Source organism: Triturus cristatus, chromosome 9 (assembly GCF_964204655.1).
Source record: "Triturus cristatus chromosome 9, aTriCri1.1, whole genome shotgun sequence".
Lineage (NCBI taxonomy): Eukaryota > Metazoa > Chordata > Amphibia > Caudata > Salamandridae > Triturus > Triturus cristatus.
In genome coordinates this window covers 656828154-656855182 of record NC_140592.1, presented here as the reverse complement: position 1 = coordinate 656855182, position 27029 = coordinate 656828154, and positions in this window count along the sequence as shown.

Here is a 27029-nt window from a genome sequence, read left to right as displayed (position 1 = left end):
GCATTGTGGTTCATGAAGTAATCATCAGCGAGTGCGCCTCTGCCAGAGTCTTAAGCAAAAATCAATGTCGCGTTGGCCATCCCTGGACAAGTGTTTCGAGGTTGTTACCTCTCATCAGCAGAGAATAGGCATGTGTGTCGGGTTGCTGCATAGGCTGCCCAAAAATTTTTCTCAGGTCCGGTACCACTCGTGGCACGCAGGTGCGTAACCATGAGCTCGTCAGCCCCACTGGCTCAAGGGAGCCTGAATATAAACATAAATCCAATTGGTCGCACACTGCTCGTCCTACCAGCGTGTTACCCCAAAGCATTGTGGTTCATGAAGTAAGCATCAGCGAGTGTGCCTCTGCCAGAGTCTTAAGCAAAAATCAATGTCGCGTTGGCCATCCCTGGACAAGTGTTTCGAGGTTGTTACCTCTCATCAGCAGAGAATAGGCATGTGTGTCGGGTTGCTGCGTAGGCTGCCAAAAAAATGTTCTCAGGTCCGGTACCACTCGTGGCACGCAGGTGCGTAACCATGAGCTCATCAGTCCCACCAGCTCAAGGGAGCCTGAATATAAACAAAACTCCAATTGGTCACACACTGCTCGTCCTACCAGCGTGTTACCTCAAAGCATTGTGGTTCATGAAGTAAGCATCAGCGAGTGCGCCTCTGTCAGAGTCTTAAGCAAAAATCAATGTTGCGTTGGCCATCCCTGAACACGTGTTTCGAGGTTGTTACCTCTCATCAGCAGGGAATAGGCATGTGTGTCGGGTTGCTGCGTAGGCTGCCAAAAAAATGTTCTCAGGTCCGGTACCACTCGTGGCACGCAGGTGCGTAACCATGAGCTCGTCAGCCCCACAGGCTCAAGGGAGCCTGAATATAAACAAAAATCCAATTGGTCGCTCACTGCTCATCCTACCAGCGTGTTACCCCAAAGCATTGTGGTTCATGAAGTAAGCATCAGCGAGTGCGCCTCTGCCAGAGTCTTAAGCAAAAATCAATGTCGCGTTGGCCATCCCTGGACACGTGTTTCGAGGTTGTTACCTCTCATCAGCAGGGAATAGGCATGTGTGTCGGGTTGCTGCGTAGGCTGCCAAAAAAATGTTCTCAGGTCCGTTACCACTCGTGGCACGCAGGTGCGTAACCATGAGCTCGTCAGCCCCACCGGCTCAAGGGAGCCTGAATATAAACAAAAATCCAATTGGTCGCACACTGCTCGTCCTACCAGCGTGTTACCCCAAAGCATTGTGGTTCATGAAGTAAGCATCAGCGAACTCAACGCTCTACTCAAGAAACCCACTGCGGACCCCACCGAACTCAAGAATTACCGCCTCATCTCGCTCATCCCGTTTCCAGCCAACGTCATTGAGAAGACCGTCAACAAGCAGCTGGCCGCCTTCCTCGAGACAAATGGATCCCTCGACCCCTCACAGTCTGGCTTCCGAGCCAACCACAGCACCGAGACCGCCCTCATCGCTGCCACCGACGACATCAGAGCCCTGATGGACAACGGAGACACAGCGGCCCTCATCCTCCTAGACCTCTCCGCGGCATTCGACACGGTCTGCCACCGCACCCTAGTACAGCGCCTCAGCAACGTCGGAATCCAGGAGAAGGCACTGGATTGGATCATCTCCTTCCTCGACGGAAGGACACAGAGAGTCCGCCTACCACCGTACAAGTCAGAGGCCACCAAAGTCGTCTGCAGCGTCCCTCAAGGATCCTCGCTGAGCCCCACCCTCTTCAACGTCTACATGAGCCCCCTCGCGGCCATCGCACGCCAACACAACCTCAACATAATCTCCTACGCCGACGACACCCAGCTGATCCTCTCCCTGACCAACGACCCCGCCGCCGCCAGAGCCGATCTGCACGAAGGGATGAAAGATGTAGCCGAGTGAATGACGACCAGCCGCCTGAAACTGAACTCAGACAAGACGGAGGTCCTCGTCCTGGGCCCCTCGCCCTCAGCCTGGGACGACTCCTGGTGGCCCCCCGCCCTGGGCACCGCACCCAAACCGACGGACCACGCACGCAACCTGGGCTTCATCCTGGACTCCTCCCTCTCCATGACCAGGCAAGTCAACGCCGTCTCCTCTGCATGCTTCAACATCCTACGCATGCTACGGAAGATCTTCTGGTGGATCCCCACCGAGACCAGGAAGACCGTCACCCAGGCCCTCGTCACCAGCCGACTGGACTACGGCAACGCCCTCTACGCCGGTACCACCGCCAAGCTCCAGAAGAGACTCCAGCGGATCCAGAACGCCTCAGCCAGACTCATCCTTGACATCCCACGTAACTACCACATCTCCGAACACCTGAGAGACCTGCATTGGCTCCCGGTCAACAAAAGAATCACCTTCCGTCTCCTCACCCACACACACAATGCCCTCCACGACCAAGGCCCGATCTACCTCAACAACCGAATCAACTTCTACGCTCCCAATCGCCACCTCCGATCAGCCAGCCACGCCCTCGCCGCCGTCCCGCACATCCGAAGAGCGACAACAGGAGGGAGGTCCTTCTCCTTCCTGGCCGCCAAGACCTGGAACTCCCTCCCGACCGACCTGCGCCTGACCAAGGACCACCTCTCCTTCAGGAAGAAGCTGAAGACCTGGCTGTTCGAGCAGTAACGGCACCCTCCCCCCCAAGCGCCTTGAGACCCTACGGGTGAGTAGTGCGCTCTACAAATGCTTTGATTGATTGATTGATTGAGTGCGCCTCTGCCAGAGTCTTAAGCAAAAATCAATGTCGCGTTGGCCATCCCTGGACACGTGTTTCGAGGTTGTTACCTCTCATCAGCAGGTAATAGGCATGTGTGTTGGGTTGCTGCGTAGGCTGCTCAAAAAATGTTCTCAGGTCCGGAACCACTTGTGGCACGCATGTGCGTAATCATGAGCTCGTCGGCCCCACAGGCTCAAGGGAGCCTGAATATAAACAAAAATCCAATTGGTCGCTCACTGCTCATCCTACCAGCGTGTTACCCCAAAGCATTGTGGTTCATGAAGTAAGCATCAGCGAGTGCGCCTCTGCCAGAGTCTTAAGCAAAAATCAATGTCGCGTTGGCCATCCCTGGACACGTGTTTCGAGGTTGTTACCTCTCATCAGCACGGAATAGGCATGTGTGTCGGGTTGCTGCGTAGGCTGCCAAAAAAATGTTCTCAGGTCCGTTACCACTCGTGGCACGCAGGTGCGTAACCATGAGCTTGTCAGCCCCACCGGCTCAAGGGAGCCTGAATATAAACAAAAATCCAATTGGTCGCACACTGCTCGTCCTACCAGCGTGTTACCCCAAAGCATTGTGGTTCATGAAGTAAGCATCAGCGAACTTAACGCTCTACTCAAGAAACCCACTGCGGACCCCACCGAACTCAAGAATTACCGCCTCATCTCGCTCATCCCGTTTCCAGCCAACGTCATCGAGAAGACCGTCAACAAGCAGCTGGCCGCCTTCCTCGAGACAAATGGATCCCTCGACCCCTCACAGTCTGGCTTCCGAGCCAACCACAGCACCGAGACCGCCCTCATCGCTGCCACCGACGACATCAGAGCCCTGATGGACAACGGAGACACAGCGGCCCTCATCCTCCTAGACCTCTCCGCGGCATTCGACACGGTCTGCCACCGCACCCTAGTACAGCGCCTCAGCAACGTCGGAATCCAGGAGAAGGCACTGGATTGGATCATCTCCTTCCTCGACGGAAGGACACAGAGAGTCCGCCTACCACCGTACAAGTCAGAGGCCACCAAAGTCGTCTGCAGCATCCCTCAAGGATCCTCGCTGAGCCCCACCCTCTTCAACGTCTACATGAGCCCCCTCGCGGCCATCGCACGCCAACACAACCTCAACATAATCTCCTACGCCGACGACACCCAGCTGATCCTCTCCCTGACCAACGACCCCGCCGCCGCCAGAGCCGATCTGCACGAAGGGATGAAAGATGTAGCCGAGTGGATGACGACCAGCCGCCTGAAACTGAACTCAGACAAGACGGAGGTCCTCGTCCTGGGCCCCTCGCCCTCAGCCTGGGACGACTCCTGGTGGCCCCCCGCACTGGGCACCGCACCCAAACCGACGGACCACGCACGCAACCTGGGCTTCATCCTGGACTCCTCCCTCTCCATGACCAGGCAAGTCAACGCCGTCTCCTCTGCATGCTTCAACATCCTACGCATGCTACGGAAGATCTTCTGGTGGATCCCCACCGAGACCAGGAAGACCATCACCCAGGCCCTCGTCACCAGCCGACTGGACTACGGCAACGCCCTCTACGCCGGTACCACCGCCAAGCTCCAGAAGAGACTCCAGCGGATCCAGAACGCCTCAGCCAGACTCATCCTCGACATCCCACGTAACTGCCACATCTCCGAACACCTGAGAGACCTGCATTGGCTCCCGGTCAACAAAAGAATCACCTTCCGTCTCCTCACCCACACACACAATGCCCTCCACGACCAAGGCCCGATCTACCTCAACAACCGAATCAACTTCTACGCTCCCAATCGCCACCTCCGATCAGCCAGCCACGCCCTCGCCGCCGTCCCGCGCATCCGAAGAGCGACAACAGGAGGGAGGTCCTTCTCCTTCCTGGCCGCCAAGACCTGGAACTCCCTCCCGACCGACCTGCGCCTGACCAAGGACCACCTCTCCTTCAGGAAGAAGCTGAAGACCTGGCTGTTCGAGCAGTAACGGCACCCCCCCCCCAAGCGCCTTGAGACCCTACGGGTGAGTAGTGCGCTCTACAAATGCTTTGATTGATTGATTGATTGAGTGCGCCTCTGCCAGAGTCTTAAGCAAAAATCAATGTCGCGTTGGCCATCCCTGGACACGTGTTTCGAGGTTGTTACCTCTCATCAGCAGGTAATAGGCATGTGTGTCGGGTTGCTGCGTAGGCTGCTCAAAAAATGTTCTCAGGTCCGGAACCACTTGTGGCACGCATGTGCGTAATCATGAGCTCGTCAGCCCCACTGGCTCAAGGGAGCCTGAATATAAACAAAAATCCAATTGGTCGCACACTGCTCGTCCTACCAGCGTGTTACCCCAAAGCATTGTGGTTCATGAAATAAGCATCAGCGAGTGCGCCTCTGCCAGAGTCTTAAGCAAAAATCAATGTCGCGTTGGCCATCCCTGGACACGTGTTTCGAGGTTGTTACCTCTCATCAGCAGGGAATAGGCATGTGTGTCGGGTTGCTGCGTAGGCTGCCAAAAACATGTTCTCAGGTCCGGTACCACTCGTGGCACGCAGGTGCGTAACCATGAGCTCGTCAGCCCCACCGGCTCAAGGGAGCCTGAATATAAACAAAAATCAAATTGGTCTTACACTGCTCGTCCTACCAGCGTGTTACCCCAAAGCATTGTGGTTCATGAAGTAAGCATCAGCGAGTGCGCCTCTGCCAGAGTCTTAAGCAAAAATCGATGTCGCGTTGGCCATCCCTGGACACGTGTTTCGAGGTTGTTACCTCTCATCAGCAGGGAATAAGCATGTGTGTCGGGTTGCTGCGTAGGCTGCCAAAAAAATGTTCTCAGGTCCGGTACCACTCGTGGCATGCAGGTGCGTAACCAGGAGCTCATCAGCCCCACCGGCTCAAGGGAGCCTGAATATAAACAAAAATTCAATTGGTCGCACACTGCTCTTCCTACCAGCGTGTTACCCCAAAGCATTGTGGTTCATGAAGTAAGCATCAGCGAGTGCGCCTCTGCCAGAGTCTTAAGCAAAAATCAATGTCGCGTTGGCCATCCCTGGACACGTGTTTTGAGGTTGTTACCTCTCATCAGCAGGGAATTGGCATGTGTGTCGGGTTGCTGCGTAGGCTATTAAAAAATGTTCTCAGGTCCGGTACCACTCGTGGCACGCAGGTGCATAACCATGAGCTTGTCAGCCCCACTGGCTCAAGGGAGCCTGAATATAAACAAAAATCCAATTGGTCGCACACTGCTCGTCCTACCAGCGTGTTACCCCAAAGCATTGTGGTTCATGAAGTAAGCATCAGCGAGTGCGCCTCTGCCAGAGTCTTAAGCAAAAATCAATGTCGCGTTGGCCATCCCTGGACACGTGTTTCGAGGCTGTTACCGCTCATCAGCAGGGAATAGGCATGTGTGTCGGGTTGCTGCGTAGGCTGCCAAAAACATGTTCTCAGGTCCGGTACCACTCGTGGCGCGCAGGTGCGTAACCATGAGCTCGTCAGCCCCACCGGCTCAAGGGAGCCTGAATATAAACAAAAATCCAATTGGTCGCACACTGCTCGTCCTACCAGCGTGTTACCCCAAAGCATTGTGGTTCATGAAGTAAGCATCAGCGAGTGCACCTCTGCCACAGAGTCTTAAGCAAAAATCGATGTCGCGTTGGCCATCCCTGGACACGTGTTTTGAGGTAGTTACCTCTCATCAGCAGAGAATAGGCATGTGTGTCGGGTTGCTGCATAGCCTGCCAAAAAAATGTTCTCAGGTCCGGTACCACTCGTGGCATGCAGGTGCGTAACCATGAGCTCGTCAGCCCCACCGGCTCAAGGGAGCCTGAATATAAACAAAAATCCAATTGGTGGCACACAGCTCCTCCTACCAGCGTGTTACCCCAAAGCATTGTGGTTCATGAAGTAAGCATCAGCGAGTGCGCCTCTGCCAGAGTCTTAAGCAAAAATCAATGTCGCGTTGGCCATCCCTGGACACGTGTTTCGAGGTTGTTACCTCTCATCAGCAGGGAATAGGCATGTGTGTCGGGTTGCTGCGTTGGCTGCCAAAAAAATGTTCTCAGGTCCGGTACCACTCGTGGCACGCAGGTGCGTAACCATGAGCTTGTCAGCCCCACCGGCTCAAGGGAGCCTGAATATAAACAAACATCCAATTGGTCGCACACTGCTCATCCTACCAGCGTGTAACCCCAAAGCATTGTGGTTCATGAAGTAAGCATCAACGAGTGCGCCTCTGACAGAGTCTTAAGCAAAAATCAATGTCGCGTTGGCCATCCCCGGACACGTGTTTCGAGGTTGTTACCTCTCATCATTAGGGAATAGGCATGTGTGTCGGGTTGCTGCGTAGGCTGCCAAAAAAATGTTCTCAGGTCCGGTACCACTCGTGGCACGCAGGTGCGTAACCATGAGCTTGTCAGCCCCACCGGCTCAAGGGAGCCTGAATATAAACAAAAATCCAATTGGTCTCACACTACTCGTCCTACCAGCGTGTTACCCCAAAGCATTGTGGTTCATGAAGTAAGCATCAGCGAGTGGGCCTCTGCCTGAGTCTTAAGCAAAAATTAATGTCGCGTTGGCCATCCCTGGACACGTGTTTCGAGGTTGTTACCTCTCATCAGCAGGGAATAGGCATGTGTGTCAGGTTGCTGCGTAGGCTGGCAAAAAAATGTTCTCAGGTCCGGTACCACTTGTGGCACGCAGGTGCGTAACCATGAGCTCGTCAGCCCCACCGGCTCAAGGGAGCCTGAATATAAACAAAAATCCAATTGGTCGCACACTGCTCGTCCTACCAGCGTGTTACCCCAAAGCATTGTGGTTCATGAAGTAAGCATCAGCGAGTGCGCCTCTGCCAGAGTCTTAAGCAAAAATCAATGTCGCGTTGGCCATCCCTGGACACTTGTTTCGAGGTTGTTACCTCTCATCAGATTTTGCTTAATACTCTGGAAGAGGCGCACTCGCTGATGCTGACTTCATGGACCACATTGCTTTGGGGTAACACGCTGGTAGGACGAGCAGTGTGCGACCAATTGGATTTGTGTTAATATTCAGGCTCCCTTGAGCCGGTGGGGCTGACAAGCTCATGGTAACGCACCTGATTGCCATGAGCGGTACTGGACCTGAGAACAATTTTGGCAGCCTACGCAGCAACCCTACACACATGCCTTTTCCCTGCTGACGAGAGGTAATAACCTCGAAACACGTGTCCAGGGATGGCCAACGCGTCTTTGATTTTGCTTAATACTCTGGCAGAGGTGCACTCGCTGATGCTGACTTCATGGACCACAATGCTTTGGGGTAACACGCTGGTAGGACGAGCAGTGTGCGACCAATTGGATTTGTGTTAATATTCAGGCTCCCTTGAGCCGGTGGGGCTGATGAGCCCATGGTTACGCACCTGATTGCCGCGAGCGGTACTGGACCTGAGAACAATTTTGGCAGCCTACGCAGCAACCCTACACACATGCCTATTCTCTGCTGACGAGAGGTGATAACCTCGAAACACGTGTCCAGGGATGGCCAACGCGACTTTGATTTTGCTTAATACTCTGGCAGAGGCGCACTCGCTGATGCTGACTTCATGGACCACAATGCTTTGGGGTAACACGCTGGTAGGACAAGCAGTGTGTGACCAATTGGATTTGTGTTAATATTCAGGCTCCCTGAAGGACCCCATTTTTTTTTTCCAAAAATCGCGGGGTGCACGCACCATGCCCGCACCGTGCGCGCATGGTAAAAAACCTTAAAAAAAATATATATATATAAAAAATATAATAAAACATAGATAACTTAGCATTTAAAAAACCTTACAAATTCACTTAAAAAACCATAGGTTTCACACACGTTATAGTTAGGAATTAGCATTTATAAAACCTTGCAAATTCACTTAAAAAACCATAGGTTTCACACATGTTATAGTTACCTGGACATTTCACTCGTAAAAAACCATTGAAATTCCCCCGTTATAGTTAGTTCAGATAACTATAACTCGCGCGACCGCCACTCTATCACAAGGATGATGTCATCAGTGATGTCATGAGTGATGCCACTGACCATGTCATGAGTGATGTAATATGTGACGTCATGAGCAGTGGATTGCAGGCGCGGCAGTTATCGTTATCTGATCTAACTATAACGGGGGAATTACAATGGTTTTTTACGAGTGAAATGTCCAGCTAACTATCACATGTGTGAAACCTATGGTTTTTTAAGTGAATATATATATATATATATATATATATATATATATATATATACATATATATATATATGAGCACGGTTTGAATGCCTAGCTCCAACTGCCTCTGCTCCTGAACGAAGGGCGCGTCGTCCGTGCGTATCAACCAGGCAAGATCCGTTAACATCTCCAATAATCCAAATCACCACAGTGAAAAGATGACGACGCCATGTCTTGCTGAAATATCAAAATGTAATCGTCAGCTGCTGGACGTGTTTCACCTGTCCTGCAGGCTTGTTCACCAACAGTATACAATAAAGTTCAACACCATTTTGAACACAGAAGAGCCATGTCACATGACTAAAACTACCAACGTAGTGTGTTAGAAGACAGACTGGTAGTTTATACATTTATAGATAAATACATGCATTGTAAGACCGCCTAGAGTACTGCAAATACAATAAAATTATAAGTTAAACAAATTATAATTCAGTAATGATTTACCCCTGCTTTACCAGTTAACTCCTTTTATTCAAAAACTTCAAAATGAAAAAGCAGCTGGTATCTTTTCCAATGCGCAAGTGATCAAAGTTGTGGACTTTGTTCTGCTTATTGGATGAAGATTGTCAATGACACTCAGTCATATATATATATATATATATTCACTGAAAAAACCATAGGTTTCACACATGTTATAGTTAGCGGAAATTTTACTGATAAAAAACCAATGAAATTGCCCCGTTATAGTTAGTGCTGGCAACTATAACTCACGCGACCGCAATCCTCTGCTGATGCTAATACTGTATTTAGACACTTATTTGCCCATGTCTTCTTCCATACTTTTTTAGCTATACATATATTACAAATATTTTTTTTTATAAAGACACATATGTCATCAGCAGAAGATTGCGGTCGCGTGAGTTATAGTTGCCAGCACTAACTATAACGGGGCAATTTCATTGGTTTTTTATCAGTAAAATTTCCGCTAACTATAACATGTGTGAAACCTATGGTTTTTTCAGTGAATTTGCAAGGTTTTTTAAATGCTAATTCCTAACTATAACGTGTGTGAAACCTATGGTTTTTTCAGTGAATTTGTACGGTTTTTTAAATGCTAAGTTACTTTACGCCATTCGAGGCGTGCGCGCCCACTTAACGCAGTGCGTTCCGTGCACGGTTTTTATCAACTTTAATAAGCCCTGTACATTTGGTGGCCTTCGGCCACCAAAAGCACAGGGGGTGGGGTCAATGTGGATAGTGTTTTTTTTATTTCGATTTTATAATTTCATGTTGCCAAAATATAGTTTTTTTACTGATGTAATAAGCCCTGTACATTTGGTGGCCTACGGCCGCCAAAAGCACAGGGGGTGGGGTAAGTGTGGATAGTGTTTTTTTTATTTCTATTTTTTACCGTACGCTTACGGTAAGCGTACGGTAAGCGTACTCGGCGAAATTGCCGAAAAAAAAATAAAACCGTTTTTGCTCTTGGGGGATGTTTGGGGACTCCCTCAACATGACTATGTGGGAGGGAGTTGTCAAAACAGCCCCGTAACATGTTTTTGGGCATCATGTTTGATAAATAACTGTCACGAGGAGCCCGGCCTAAGAGGGGGTGATGGCCTACCTATACTAACTGTCCGTGTGAATCCCCTCCTCTCCCCTCTTTGTCCCCAGCAACCAGAAGTACGAGCCAGAGAGGATAGCTCGCTACATGCGAGCAGACCAGAGGACGCGTGTTTCTTTAATTGGGCTGAGCTGGACACGCACCCCGCCCACACGGATGACGAGGATAAAAGGAGGAGTCCCGAACCAGGAAGAGGTCAGCAACCGGGAGTGGAGAGAGCGGACGGAGCAGACGAAGAGTGGAGAGCGTGCGTAGAGGAAAGACGAGACCGAGAAGAAGACGAGAGACCAGAGACCGGGACGACGGAGCCTGGAGGCCTACGACCCCACGACTCGCCCCGCCACGTTTCCGGAGAAGCGTGGCACCTACAGGTACGGGACCGTATCTATGGTTGGGCGGGACGACGGAGGCTAAAGAAACCTTAGTAATCGCACTTCCCAGTTCCCATACCCTCACCTCACCGCCACTTGAGGGACCTAAAGAGCACTGTGTGTATTCCTCACTCCCGACCCTTCACCGTAGTTGTTCCCCAGCACACCTGCCTGACATCGGTGTTTCTTGTTTTCTTTTGGGGACGCCGACACCGGGGACCGGAGAAAGCCGCACCGGCCCGAAGAAGCCGACATCCTGGACGGGAGCCGATACCGAGCGAAGAGTCCTCACCAGCGACCAACCCTTAAGCAGGAAGCCGAAGTCCCCCTTCCCTATTATAGGCCCAGGACTCACAGGAAAAAGGTGTTACAACCAATAAACCCTACCGTAACTGCACACTCTGACTCCGTGCCTCCTTTGCACCCGCTACAATAACACTCAGTGCGAGAGACAAAATGGCGGACGCCGCTTCCTGGTTTCGGCCGATTCGAATGTTTACTAAGATCTAAGAGCCAATCAGAATCGCGCTCGCGCACGCCACCGTACGCGTACGGTAAGCGTACCGTAAGCGTACCGTAAGCGGGCTCAGATATATATATTGATTTATAGGCTATTTTCTCAGAATCTACTGAACAGATTTACACCAAACCTACAAAAGGCACTTCCTTGACATAGGGACTACCTCTCTGCCAAATTTCTAGTAATTCTGTTCAGCCGTTCGGGCTGTAGCTCTGTCTAAAGGTCCTATCGAAAAATGCATGGGAAAAACGCGTTTTGGGACCCCCCTTTTATCTCAGCCCCCGCTTGACGAATCCCCCCGAGACTTTCAGGGTAGGAGCGGAGCGTAGCGCCCCACCTATTTTGAGAAATTAGCGAGGATTCATCGACCGGCGCCAAAGTTATTCAAAATAGAATGTTGCGGATTTCCTATGGAAAAGGGGTCCTAACTATAACTACCTACTGGCGACCGCCAGTAGGTAATTACCTACTGGCAGTCGCCAGTAGGTAGTTATAGTTATGACCTATTTTCCATAGGAAATCCGCAACATTCTATTCCCAATAACTTTGACGCTGGTTGACGAATCTTTGCGAAATTTTCAAAACTTTTGGCCAGCTCCGGTCCGCTCCTATCCTAAAAGTCTCGGGGTGATTCCTCAAGCAGGGGCTGACAAAAAAGGGGGGTCCCAAAATGTGTTTTCCCCATGCAATTTTCCATAGGAACCTTTAGTCGCAGCTACAGCCCGAACTGCTGAACGGAATTACAGCAAATTTGGCAAAAAGGTAGCTCTTGGTTCAGAGTCGTGCCTTTTGGTTAAATAGTGTAAATCCGTTCAGTAGTTCCTGAGAAAATCAAAAGTAAAATCACATATATATCTGGGCGGAGCCTAACCACACATCTCATCGTGAGATCTGATTGGCTGTCAGCACTTCATCCAAGAAGTGTTGGCAGCCATCTTGGGACCAATATACATGATAGCACCTCATTAAAAAGCATTGCAGTTAATAGACGGTTTTAAGACTTTAGGTACATTATAAATCATTTGTTGATGGTACCATACTAATTTTAGGAATTGTGGTGTGTTCTAAGGTGATTTTACCTTGTGAAAAAGCATTCTCCTGGGATATCATGAATCATGTTTTAAAGAAAACTATTTTCTCATGCTTTTTCCACAGAGGTTTGGAAGGTGATCTATAAGCTAAACTGAGAACATATTTTCTGTAAATTCACATTATCTTTCTCAGTCATGTGAGAATGAAGTCTGACATTCTCAGTAAAACATGTACATCCAACAAGGGCAGAGACTGTCAGTTGATTCCTTTGTGTTCTACTGCAGCTTCCCATAGTGTTCTAAAGAACAACTAGAGCGCTAACAGTCCTACTTATGACAAACGTATTCCACACCTGAAGCCATCTTGATTGGAATAAAGTGGTAACTCTAATGACATTTAATTTAAAAAGAAACAAAATGAGGGGGTTCATTTTGCCATAGAAAGTATGATTAGTGCTGCAGAAAGAAAAATTAGGGCACATTTTGAGTGACTTCTCAAATCCTCTTCTATTTCATTAAAACATTCTGACATGCAGACTGAAACATGCACTTTCAATATCAGCAGCAGACTTCCCTGGTGAGCAGCAGCTTTACTACAGTGATCTAATGAGCAATTAGAGTGCTAACATTCACAATTTATGGCATACGTGTGACACATCTGAATGCCTTCTTGATGGAACCAAAGTAAAAAACTGAAAGTATTTCCTACTGAGGAGACTGCAGTAAATGAGAAAATTAGGAAACTTCATAACAAATAAGTCTCCCAAGATGGCCACCAGAGACAAAGGAGCCCAAATGTAGCACAAATATCACCCAGATGTAGCCCAAGTATAGCCCAATGACAGAATGTCCCAGAGTGTTCTTAAGAACAACTAGAGCGCTTACTGTCTTACTTATGTCAAAAGTATTGCACACCTGAAGCCATCTTGATTGGAATCAACTGGTAACACTTAAAACATTTAACTTACAAAGGAACACAATGAAGGGGTTCATTTTGCCATAGAAATTATGATTAGTGCTGAAGAAAGAAAAATTAGGGCACATTTTGAGTGACTTCTCAAATCCTCTTCTATTTCATTAAAAAATTCTGACATGCAGACTGAAACATGCACTTTTAGTAGCCCACATGTAGCCCAATGACAGAAGTGTGCAAAACACTTTTTATTTTTTGTGTTTTTGCAGTTTTATATAGTGAAGACTTGTCAGGTATTGGAGTGCTTTACATGAGCATTGGTTACATCACACAAGAACAAATTCATTTTGGTTGTAGACATGGGGAGATTAAGTGATTTGACCAGAATCACAGAATGTCGAGCTGAAGCAGAAACTCCAACCTGGTTCCCCAGTTGCAAAGTCTGCAGCTCTGGAAGTAACACCTCATCCCCTCCCCTAAGTGCAACATTTAATCAAGTGGTCAACTGGATAAAAAAACATAAAGATAACAAATAATTTAAAAGTGCTTTGTCGCTATTTGAAAACTCAGAAAATATGTCCTCATTTTAGTTTTTTAGAGCACTAACCATAATTTTGATGCAAATAAGACCCTCTCATAGATGTAATTTCTAAAGGAAATGCTCTAGGTATTACAGTTTTGATTACTTCAAGATGGCGTCAGGTGTTCCACACTTTTGTAATAAATATAGAATGTTAGCAATCTAGTTGTTCATTAGGATACTGTTAAGAGGCAGAGGCAAGGGGCACGGACTCTGAAAAGTAAAGGCAGGTAGGAGGGTGCAGAGGCAACATTTTGACCACACTGGGCAGGCAGGAAGGGCAGTGGCAGCACAACAGACTATGAAGGGCAGTGGACAGGGGGGCAGGGGCAACAAACCAACAATACCGGACTGGCAAGAGAGGCTGTGGCAATATAATAGAACATTGTGGGCAGAAGGAAGAGGCAGTGGTAATACAACCATACATGCCAACAGACCCGATTCAGACAGGAAACGTCCAATGTTTTTAAGCTCAAATGGGCTTTATTTGATCTGTCTGCTGCCTACAATCTCCTCTTTTTCGATGTAACTCAAAGGGGAAAATCAATACCCCAGTTTTTTTTCAAAATCTCCCTCTTACCACATTCAAAATGTTCGCAAGTATGGTACATTGGATCATGGAAGGCAGGAGGAATTGGGGTAGGGACATGGACTTGGATAACAGAGGACAGGAGGGACATGGAGAGGTGCACCAAACTGACCCTACAGGGCATGCATCAGGGTTTGCAGCAGAATATACACCACACAGGGCATGCGGGACGGGAGTGCAGCACGACAATACATAGAAACAATAGGGAGGGGACAGGACCATGCACATGGACAACAGAGAACAGAAGGGAAAGAGGCAATGGTAGCTAGCTGACCATAATGGACAGACAGGAGAGAAAGCTGCAGCATAACAGACCATAAATGGCAGAGGGGACAGATCAGGGGCATTACAATGGAACAGACAAGCCAGGAGGGAGGGAATAGGGGTCTGCACATGGAAACAGAGGGCTGGGGGCAAGGGGGCAGGGCAGGAGCAGCAAGATGACCATGGGGGTCAGGCAGGATGGGCACTAGAAGCAAGACACATCATGGAGAGCAACAGTGAGACTATGATGTCATACACACAGACCATGGAGCGAAGGTGGGAGGGGGTCAGGGGCAGCTAGCCGACCACACAGGGAAGGTGGGAGGGGCCGTGGCAGTACAGAAGACCATGCATGGCAAGCGAAAGGGTTAGTGGCAGCACAATGGCTATGATGGGCAAGAAGGAGGGTGCAGGGGCATGCACAAAGGACCATGGAGGATAAAAGGGAAGGTCAGGACCTGGGCACAGACAAGAGAGTTCAGGGGAAGGGGCCTCACAACAGACCACGCGGGGCAGGCAGGAGGAGCAGTTGCAGCACAACAGACCACGGAGGGCTAAAGGGTGTGGCAGTAAAATGGACCATGGAGGACAGGAGGAAGGGGATAGGAGCATGGAATGTGGACAGGCAGGGTGGAGGTGGCAGGGACAGGTTACAGTCATCTGACAATGCTAGGCAGGTGGGAGGGGAGTGGCAGCTCAACAGAACACTCAAAGTAGATAGGAGTGGCAGGTCCATGGAATATGGTGGGCAAAAAGGATGGAGCAGGGGCATGCATAAAGACATCGGAGGGCTGGGGGAAGGAGAATAGGGGCAGCAAGCTAAGCACAGAGCGTAAGCAGGAGGTCAATGATGGGAATCGAATTGGGCAATGGAGGGCAGGAGGAGTGGACTGGTACATCATGCTAAATGGAGGGCAGTAGCAGCACATCAGACCATGCGTGGCAGGAGGGAGGAGACTAGTCCATGGATTCAGACAACAGAGGATAGGGAGGAGGTGGATGGGGCAGCAAGGTAACTGTTCAGAGAAGGCGGGAAGGCCAGTGGCAGAACAACGGCCACACAGGGCTGTATTAAGGGAGCAGGGACATGGACTTGGACAATGGATGGCTAGGAGGAGGGAAGGCAGGAGCAGCAAGCTTGGGTGGGGGCAGCACAATGCCAGGCCCTGCTTCCAACCCCCCACCATCCATTGTGTTATGCATCTTACTTAACATTGAAAAAAAACTAGAAATTTGCTGAAAAAAACAAAGATTACAGGGACGGTATAGTTACACTCAGATTTCACTCATACACAACCAGTGAAATTCAGCAGTTATAGTTACCTGAGCTAACTATAGCTTACGCCCTCACAATGTACTGCTAATGACCTCAGACCTTACATCATTCATGACATGGTCAGTTACATCACTCATGACATCACTCATGACATCACTCATGACATCACTCATGACATCTCTAATGAGCTGGGAATGGAATGGAACTATAATCGCTCGAACTTTATTTAGGGATAATGTGTGTATATTAACACCCCTTTTTTTCCTTTTCTTTCATGCAAGAACCATTATAATATGCAATGTGCCCAGAATAATATGGCCGATAGCCTTTCACTTTAAAGTAATGTGTAGTCCATTGTTTATGTTGATGTTTGCAATTCTAAGTATGTTTATTATGAATAAGTCACGTAGAGAAGATCTTTGCTACAGCCACAGCCTTTTTTTCTGTCTATGTGTAATTATGTTTGTTATATCGCATATTGATTTGTCATTTATATTCTTTGTTCTTCATGCAATGTATTGTATTTCTGTATTATAAATTGAGAATATGCCTACATCATTGGCTTTAATTAAGATATATCATTTGTAATTCATATTAACCCCTTCAGTGCCCGCCCCTTTCCCCGCCCTGTGCCGGCCGTTGTATTAGCGGGCGGGGTCTATGACGAGCTGGACTCGTCATGGGCACAGCGCCACCGCGGCCCATGACGAGTCCAGCTTGTCATGGGCACTGAAGGGGTTAAATAAAAATAAAAAATGTTTTTATAAATAATGTGCACACTGAGTTCCCTTTTGAATATGTTGTTGTTGTTATAATTATGTAAATGTAGTATCTAGACTGCCTAGGGTGTTTAGATGCATATTTGCTATTTGCCTTGCCCTAGGAGACTTTTAGTCTTAGCGGGGATCCTTGATATATGCATTGTAACTAAAGTCACGTTGACGAAGATACAGGTATGGCGGTCATGGAGCAAGATATGCTGAAATGACATTGTGTGCATATAAACACTTGTTTTCTTTTCTTTATTGTATCAATTCCTGAATTTTCACATCGTGACCAGGCTAATATGGCCGCCAGCTTTTTGGATTAAAGTAATGCACTGCTGATGATGTCACATATTACATCACTCATGACATGGTCAGAGAAATCACTGATGACATCACTGATGACATCATCTACGTGATCATCTGATGCACCTCCTCACACCCTAAAATACAGACTGACCATTCTCGAAACCAAAGATACACCGATACTAGTACAGCTACAGTATTCTGTGCACTATGCATGCAGACCTGTAATCAGCTACATAGCTTTGATACAGTCTTTTAAATACTCAGTTAGTGCCTATGTAGTCTAGGAATCCTTCTGTCTGTCCCATGCACTTCTCCAGTCAACCATCCAGCACTATCTACATATCCTATCACTCTGCCAATACCTAAGCACTAATACATTTTGCATGCAGTCTCTTTGCAGCACTGAAATTACTCCAGTTATTAGTCATATTCTTAAGGAATGGCCTGGCCACTAACACAAGTGCAGGTACAATATTTTGTACACTATGCATGCAGACCTCTAACCAGCTACATATTATTGATACGCTCTTCTAAATACCCAGTTCGTACCTATGCAGCCTAGGAATCCATCTGTCTGTCCCATGACTTCTCCATTCACCCATCCAGCACTATCTACGTATCCTATCACTCCACCAATACCTAAGCACTTATAAATTCAGCACGCACTTTCTTTGCAATACTGAAATTACTCGAATTATTACTTGTATACTTAAGGAATGGCGTAGTCAAAAACACAAGTGCAGGTACAATATTTTGTACACTATGCATGCACACCTCTAACCAGCTACAAACTATTGATACGCTCTTCTAAATACCCAGTTAGTACCTATGCAGTGTAGGAATACTCCTGTCTGTCCCATGCATTTCTCCAATCACCCATCCAGCACTATCTGCTTATCCTATTACTCCACCAATACCCAAGTACTTATAAATTCACTATACACTCTATTTGTAATACTGTAATTATTCTAGTTACTAGTCATGAACTTATGGAATGGCCTAGCTACTAACACAAGTACATCTATAATATTTTGTGCACTATCCAAGCAGACCTCTAACTAGCTACATACTATTGATACACTCTTCTAAATGCCCAGTTAGTACTCATGCAGTGTAGGAATCGTCCAGTCTGTCCCATACAGTTCTTTAATCACTTATCTACCACTATCTACTTATCCTATCACTCCACCAATACGTAAGCACTTATAAATTAAGTGTTCACTCTGTTTGCAGCACTGTCATCATTCCAGTTACTTGTGGTATTCTTATAAAATTACCTAGGCACCAACACAAGTACACATAAAATATTCTGTGCATAATCCCTACAAATCTCTAAGCAGATACATACTATTGGTCCACTCCATTAAATACTGAAGTAGTATCCATGCAGCGTAAGATACCTCCTGTCAGTCTCATGCAATTCTTCAATCACCCATCCAGCACTATGTTCTTATTGTATCAGTCTGCCAATACCTAAGCACTTATGGGGAGATTTACAAGCACCCTGCGCCACCAGTACGTCACTTTTTGTAACGTAGTGATGGCGCCAGGCACTCCTTCATATTTACAAGGAGAGGAAAAGACACCCTGGGTGGTTTTTCCTCTCCTTGTAAATACAACCCCTTCATACACAGAATTTTGCGTTGAAGGGGCGTCCCATAGGTGTTGCTGTGGGTGTTCCCACGCAACACCCATAGAACAAGACACATCTCCAGATTTATGAGAAATCGTAAATCTGGAGATGTGTGTGAATGCTGCGCCATCCTAGAGTTGGTGTAGCAAGGCGCAAAGATGAGAATTTTTTCATTTCTCCTAATTTTTTCCTCTTTAATGCATGCTGCATTCCACAGCATACATTGAAAGAGGAAAATGCCTTTACTGATAGTTTTTGTGCAGGAAGGCGTCCCTTCCTGCACAAAAATAATGTCCACACGACACAGACATCCTTGCACCATGGTGCAAGGGTACTTGTGTCACCGCATGGCTGCAGTTTGTGCAGCAGTGCAGAGGGATGTTCACAATATAAATACATTACATGTAACATGTATCCATGATTTAGGAAGAGAAAAGAACAACACCCAAGCGAAAGTTTCAATCAATATTCTAAGAAGTAAATAATAAATTGGGCTACAATGGTACCATTGAAAGAATTGTGAAAGAGGGGTGACATGTAGAAGTAAATACAGACAATACACTTAGTACACTTAGTATAACAAATAAAGGAATAGTTGGGAAAGTGCGATTTTTGGTAAAGTCCATATGATTGATCGCATACGCCTCCTGTTCATATGTGAATAGGCTTTTGAACTGAGACGTTGCGTAGACTCTTAGTATGCGTCGACGTTTCGACCCTATGTAAGGCGCAAACATTTTTAAGCGTCACGGCGGGTCTTCTTCGGGACGGAGGAGTGTATGTAGCCTGCGGAGTAAAATAACTTCTTTAAAGGTGTGTGCTAATGCGAACAAGTAATTAAATCAGTGTTCAGAAGGGTAATGATGCTTTCCCTGCGCAAGAGTCATTAATCACTGCGCTTGTATTATGCTTCTTTTTCCAAAAAACGGGGTCGATTTATGTTTGACCTGTGGGGTAAGAATATCAAATATCAATGAAGTGATAGCTATTTACAAGGACCGGACAAACTATGGGCTTTAACCAAGCTCAGACAAATAAATCAAGCTTTGTGCAAGTGCATATGTGGCTCAGTGTACAAATAAAGAAGCGCCCCAGAAAAAGTTGCTCAGAACATGAGGATAACATAGAGGTCTCTAAGCAATTAATTCCTTCATGCCAGTGAGGTGATTTAGCTGAAGCAAAAAAGAGAGGGATTTGAAGCCGAGCCTGTTTGGAAAGAAGGTCAAAAGCCAGGTGGTTGTCTATTTCAAAGCGAAAGTGAGGGATTTAAAGAGGAGCCTGTTTAAAAGAGCCTGTTTAAAAGGAAGTCAAAGGACAGCTTAATAATTGCTGTTTGTCTATTCATGCCAGTCGGGTGATTTAAAAGTGAGGCATTTAATAAAGAGCTAGTTCGGAGGTAAATAATTTCCAGCATGAACATGATACACAGTTAATTAGAACATACCTCACAAGAGACACCAGTCAAAGAGGTTTGGCAAAAGTCCAAGTAGTTAATTCTTTCAGTCAGTCTGGTGATTTACTGCAAAGAAAGTGAGGCATTTAAAAGACAAGTCTATTTTAGATTTACAGAAAGTCAAAGACACTTACCACGATCTGCTGAAAATGACATCTCTCCAGCTCTCAGTGCAAAGCGATACTGAGGTGTGAGAATAGAGCCTGTTTATGTATGCAGATGAGCGTGGCTTTGACGTGCACGTTGACACATGACAGAGGGAGCAGGGATTTCACTAGTAACACCTGTGTAGAAGCAAGGGATGTGATGTAAAGAGAGCAACTAGCTCGCTAACTCTGTTGTGGCCATGAGTCAAGGGGAGGTGTCAAAATTGACATTAGACACAGACTAAAAAAATTACCACATTTTGAAGGTGTTCCAACAGTCAGATAACTAATTCAAATAGCATTTAAGCACTGGGTAAATAATGACATTTAGCTCGATGCCCACATTGTAACATGTTTAAATATTAACACAAATGGAATACAGTTTTTTAAACAGTAGGTTGGTCAGCAGAATAATGCAAATTAGTTAGTCATATATAGTCACAAGGAAGCATATTCAGGGTATGCATAAACAAAAATCGTCACTGACTATTTCCATTACAAATTTCCGAATTAAAGTACCATAGTACAAGTTAAATATGGTCATAGAAGGGTTTACTGCGCATGGTCATACAAAATCATATGCAATTGAAAGATTCTAAAGTCTTGTCTTTTGCTTATATGTCTCCTCCTGTTCGTTTAACCCATTTTTAACTGAGTCTAGCAGGTGAATCCATCTGCATTCTTTAAAGTTGAGTGTTTGGAGTATGCTCCCGCCCCTGGGATGGAGTGACGCCTTTTCAATTACCCACCATTGTAGGTCATCAGCTGTGTGGTTGTTTGTGATGAAGTGGTCAACCAGGGGGGCTCCCTGCACATTACAACGGATTCTACTTTGATGTTGTACAATCCTAGTTTTTACTTTCTGGGTAGTCTGTCCTACGTAGATTTTTTCACAGGGGCATTTGATTTAGAAATCTGTTTATTGAGTTTGCAACCATAATCATACAATACATCTCATATTGGCAGAGAGCAGAGTTACATCTATTGCATGGTAAAGGCTCAGGACACATCACATATAATCTTAACATTCTGTACCAAATGGGTGGCATGTAGCATTGCCCAAGGCTATAGCCTGTGAGGCTGTAAGTAAAGCTATCACCACGCGCATTTTGCGGTCGCATCACTTGTGGAGATTAGCATACCGCCGTCTCTGTTGCCAAATGCGTACTTGTCCCAGTGCCCCCCTAAACAGATAATCAAACATTGCTAAACGCCCCATTCTGCAACTGGGAAGCTGTCTCCTCCACAGCTTAGCAACTAGAACAACATCCAACAGCAGCTCTCAACTTGATTCTAGATGCCCCTCCCCTCATACCCCTCTCCTGTCGGGTTCCTCCCTCCAGCCCTCGCCTCCAGGAGTGTTACGTTTACTATTATCCTAGCAGCGTCATGCATTATCATCTGTGTCAAAGTAGTTATACCCAGCGTCGTGACACCCCGTCAGGCCAGACAGCCATCCTAGTTTCTAACGCAGTTCTTGCAGCTCGCCACTGTCCCCTGCCAGGGTCACCCCATCCGATTGTAGCAGGGCCTGCAGCATCTCCCCCCATTGGGATGCGATTGGCGTTACCCTAAAGCCCAGTGTTTCCTCCCGTCGAAGTGCCACTTCCTCCGCCTTTGCCCAGACCAAAAAAGAGCCGCGCCACGCCCGCACATGCGGTGCAGCGTCTGCCTTCCAGCACTTAGTGATAAGTCGCTTCGCCACTATGATCCCCAGATCTATAAAACGAGAGGCAACCTTAGCCTTGGGTGGCCTATGAAAGAGGTGCAACAGGTAAGTAGTCCACTCAGAGGGGAGCTCCCGTCCCGTGCACCTGCGGAGCACCCCTTGTATTGTCTGCCAGTATGTGCTCAGCTCTGGGCAACCCCACAGCATGTGAAGCAGATCAGCATCAACCTCCTTACAACGGGGACAGCATGCATCCACGCGATGGAAATATCTGTTAATGGCAGCCGGCGTAAGGTATGCCCTATGTAAGACAAAGAACTGTATTTGGCGGAATCTCATATTTCTAGGCACCCTCCTTGGCCCCTGTAGTACCCTCTCCCATTCTTTATCCGCCATAGGGCGGGCAAGGTCCACCTCCCATTTCTCGCGCAATGCCCCTAGGCTCAGCGCCGCAAGCGCTCGCAAGGCTGCGGCGAACCATTTAATCGGGTGCCCCCCTCGTCCCATGACGTGAAGATATTGCACCACTAAGTGCTGTTCCGGCTCCTCCCGTAGGTCTCCCCAGTGGTCTGCTAGCGTCTCCACCAGAGCCCTATGGCGGAGGAACTGGCCCCGCACTAACCCCGTCTCCTCCGCAAGGGTCGTGAATGGCAGAAGACCTCCCTCACGGTATAGGTCCTCCAAGGTGTGGATATCAGCCGCATGCCAGTCCCTCAGCTCGACAGCCCCAAGTATGCCACGCCCAGAAGGGGAGCCCTCCAAGGGTATAGCCGGCGCGTAAGGGATCCTGGTGCTGGCAAGCCGGAGACTTCTACGGTAGTATTTACACGCCACCACTAACAGCAGTGGCGTGGGTCGCAGTGTGCCCGTCGTCGGATGAAAGATTCGAAGGAGCTCGGCTAACGTCAGTGGAGGGTCCTCTGCCGTCGCAGTGTCCTCACGACTTCTGTCTGCCAGCCATCGGGCCACCCATTGCAACTGCACCGCCAAATAGTAATGTTCAAAACATGGCATTGCGAGCCCACCCTGGCCTACGGGGAGACACAGTTTGGGCAGTGCGACCCTGTGGCGCGCCATTCCCCATACGAAGTCCCGGAGGGAGCGCGTGAAGCTCGTGAAGAAAGACGCCGGTATGTATAATGGCAGATTGGCAAAGTAGTACAACAGTCGAGGCAGTACTACCATTTTGACTAGTGCTATTCGGCCAGTGACCGAGAGGGCAAGCGTGCTCCAGAACGCCATCTGAGCCCGGATCGCCGTCACGGCTCGTCCCAGGTTACCCTCTCCGCCGGGCGGCGATATATCTGGACTCCTAAATAGCGAAAGGTGTCCGGCTGCCACTGCACTCGTATTCCGTCGAGGTGGTAATCAGGGTCTCGGGTGTCGTCTCTGAATGCATATAGGCAGGATTTGGCTGCATTCACTCGGAGCCCCGAGAGCTGTGCGAAGGTGGACAGGACACGTTCCAGCCCCACAGGGATAGAAGACACGTCCCTGACAAACACTAGGAGGTCATCCGCATAAAGGGACACCTGGTGTGTCACATCTCCCAGCGGGATGCCATCTGCCAATTCATTACGGAGCGTCGCCGCCAACGGCTCCATTGCAAGCGCAAACATGAGGGGTGACAGCGGACATACCTGCCTAGTGCCGTGGCCGACTGTGATGGGGTCCGAGATATACGGACCAGTGCGCACTCGCACCGTAGGGCCTTTATACAGAAGAGCCACAGGCTGGAGAAAGCCAAGCCCCAGTCCGAATCGTGACAACGTCGTCACCAGGTACCCCCATTCCAGACAATCAAATGCTTTCTCCAGGTCAAAGACCAGACAGCCTGCTCTGGGCCAGTGCTGGGCGCTATCCGCCATTACTCGGAAAAACCGCTGCAAATTAAGAGAGGTGCTGCGTTTAGGCACAAAGCCATTTTGATCGCCGTGCACTAGCGTGGGCACCACTGGCGCCAGCCTCTCCGCCAGTATCTTCGCCAGGATTTTGTAGTCCGTATTGAACAGGGCAAGCGGGCGATAGGACCCCAGCTGAGTGGCGTCTCGTCCAGGCTTGAGTAGGGAAATCAGATAGGCCTCCCGCATCGACTCTGGTAGAGCGCCGTTCTCTAGGGCGGTCAAGTAAAGGCTGTGGAGTTTTGGTATCAATGACTCTCGGTAAGATTTATAGTATTCCGCCAGAAGCCCATCCGGCCCCGTCGCCAGAGAGGAGATGGCATCCCCTATCTCGTCTATTGTGGGGGGGGCACTCCAGGGATGCATGATGCTCCTCCGGGACCACGGGTAACTCCACAGCTTCCAAGAACTCATCCAAGTCACACGCTCGCCTCCTTCCCGTTGACCGGTACAGAGAGGTGTAATGCGCCGTGAACGCCTGATGGATTTCCCATTGTGTATGTACCAGTGAGCCATCAGGACCAGAAATGGCACCTATTGGGGTCACGAGCAGTCTCCCGTCGTATCAGCCAAGCCAGGAGTCTCCCAGCCCTATCTGACGCAGCGTGCACCCGGGCCGAGTGAGCCGCATAATTGAGGCAGCGTAGCCGGTCTAGTAGTTCGGCATGGCGTGTCCGGAGCTTCAGCAAGCAATTCGAGTCTGTACCCCCACCCTCCCCACGTAATTTGCATGAGAGGAGGCGGGACTCCAGGGCAGCAAGAGCACACGCCAGCTGGTTCGAATATTCCATGTCGCGCCTAAACAGTGCCCCCTAATATACACGTTATGGGCGTCCCATTCTATCAGCTCACTATCAGTGGAGCCCTCATTAAGGATCATTGTTCGATCGCTGTGCCCAGGGAGGCACGGAACTCCGAATCTTCCAGGGCCACCGTCTGAAGGCGCCATGTCGGAACCGGAGGTCTATCAGGCTGCCACCGGAACCCCAGGATGAGGGGATTGTGGTCCGAGTGCGTCCGGACCATGTACTCCGCACGAACCACCCACGGGAGCACCGAATGGGTGCCCACCACCCTGTCTAACCGGACATGGAGGCCATGGACCGCTGAGTAGTATGAATATACGCGGTCATCAGGGTGGACGTTGTGCCACAGGTCAATCAGAGTCCAGTGTGAGAACCAGGTGGCCAGGGCTCTTGCGTTCGACCCCACCTGTGTGCCCTGCAGTGGCAGGAAGGACCGGTCCATGTGCACATCAAGTATGGAGTTAAAGTCTCCCCCCAGGAGCCAGGGAAGGCCAGCATATGGCGCCAGCACCGCCGACAGACTGGCCAGGAAGGAGGATTGCTCCACATTCGGCGCATAGAGGGATCCCAGTAGCACCTGCTGCCCATCAATTCTCCCGTGTACTAGGGTGTACCTCCCACCTGGGTCTACCAGCGCCTCCAAACAGACAAACGGGGTTCCCGCCCTCACCCATATCAGCGTGCCTCTAGCGTGTGACGAACATGTAGTGCCATACACCTGCCCCCTCCAGCGCGCGCGCAACCTGCCCAGTTCCCTCGGCGTCATGTGCGTTTCCTGCAGGAGAGCTATGGCCACTGCGTGTCGCTGCATGTATGCATAGACGGAGTATCTACGCGCCGGCGTATGCATACCTCGAACATTCCATGCGACTATATTCGTAACGGCCATGCGGAAATCCTAAGTGTAAATCTGTGGCGGGGGCCAGGGACGCCCCTCCAGGGCGAGGAGCAGTGGGCCTTCACATGACTATTTAGTGAGCTGCAATGAAAACCCATCAAAACAACAACGCACAAACATAGAACCATGTGCATAAACAAGCCAACAAGGCCAAAGTAACCGCTAGGGCGAACCCCTCTACGGGTATTCGTCCAAACCATGAGGCAATGCTCACAAACGTAACTAAGCCCAATTGCGGCTAATGGGGCTGGCGAGTGGTAGTCGCCGCGCGTGGGTGCTCCCCTACAAAGGTGCCTGTGTATATGTGGTGCAAGGGACTCCCTTAACCATGGCGCAGCGCGAGCCTGGGGAGTGTATGGCCCCCGCTACATAATCTTACGGGTGCGAACATACGTCGTCACAGGTGCCCATACCGCTGCAAAGGAGTATGAACCTGGCTGCCTCGCCATCTCCCCTTCCCTGCCGACCCTCAGAGATCCATTAACAAGTCCCCCCCTGTCCGTATCTCACCACTCCATTGACCACACGGGCTTGAACCAAGAGGTGTCAGTCTTCGGGCTTCAGAGCCCGCCTCTGGGGATTACGCTCTTCAATGAACACAGTCTCCCCCTTGTCCACGCGCTACATTACTTGGTCCGATGTCTGGGGGGTGACCAGTGCCATCAGTTGGTTATCCGAGATCACAGTGGATGGGGAAGATGAGCCGCTGGTCCCCGGGTCACCCCGCTCCCGGGCGGCCTCTCCTCTCTTACTGTCCGGGGATCCGAGAGTGGCCACCACTGCCAATGCTTCTTGTCGTTCCCTTCTACTCCTCTCCGGGCTGGGAGCCACCCCCAGTCCCCGTCCCTCCTCCCGCCGGGGTCCTTTCCCCTTGCGTTGCCGAGACCTCCTGCTGCGTTGCGTGGCTGTCTCCAAACCCTGTGGTCGCTGGCCATTACTGCGCCCAGTTTCTTCCAACCAGTCCCAGACCTCGGATGGGGTATCGAAAAAGCGGGTGCCATCAGTGGTAACCACCCGCAGACGTGAGGGGAACAGCAGCGCATATGATATCTCCAGCTCACGCAGGCGGCGCTTTACCGCCAGATAGTTGCTGCGGCGCTTCTGCACCAGAGCGGTATAGTCCAGGAAGAATTGCACCTGCCCACTACCAACGGTGATGTCTCCAATCCTCCTGGTCTCGCGGAGCACCACATCTCTGTCCCGGTAGTTAAGGAGCTTAAACAGGAAGGGTCGAGGTCGAGACCCTGGGCTGGGCCTCTGTGTTGGAACCCTGTGGGCTCGTTCCACAACAAAGTGTGGCGAGAGTTTCTAAGGTCCTATCAAATTGCACAGCCACTCTTCCACATAGTGCTCCGGCTGTCGCCCCTCCTCGCCTTCTGGCAGGCCCACCACTCGCACATTACTGCGCAGAGAACGCCCTTCTGCATCGTCCAC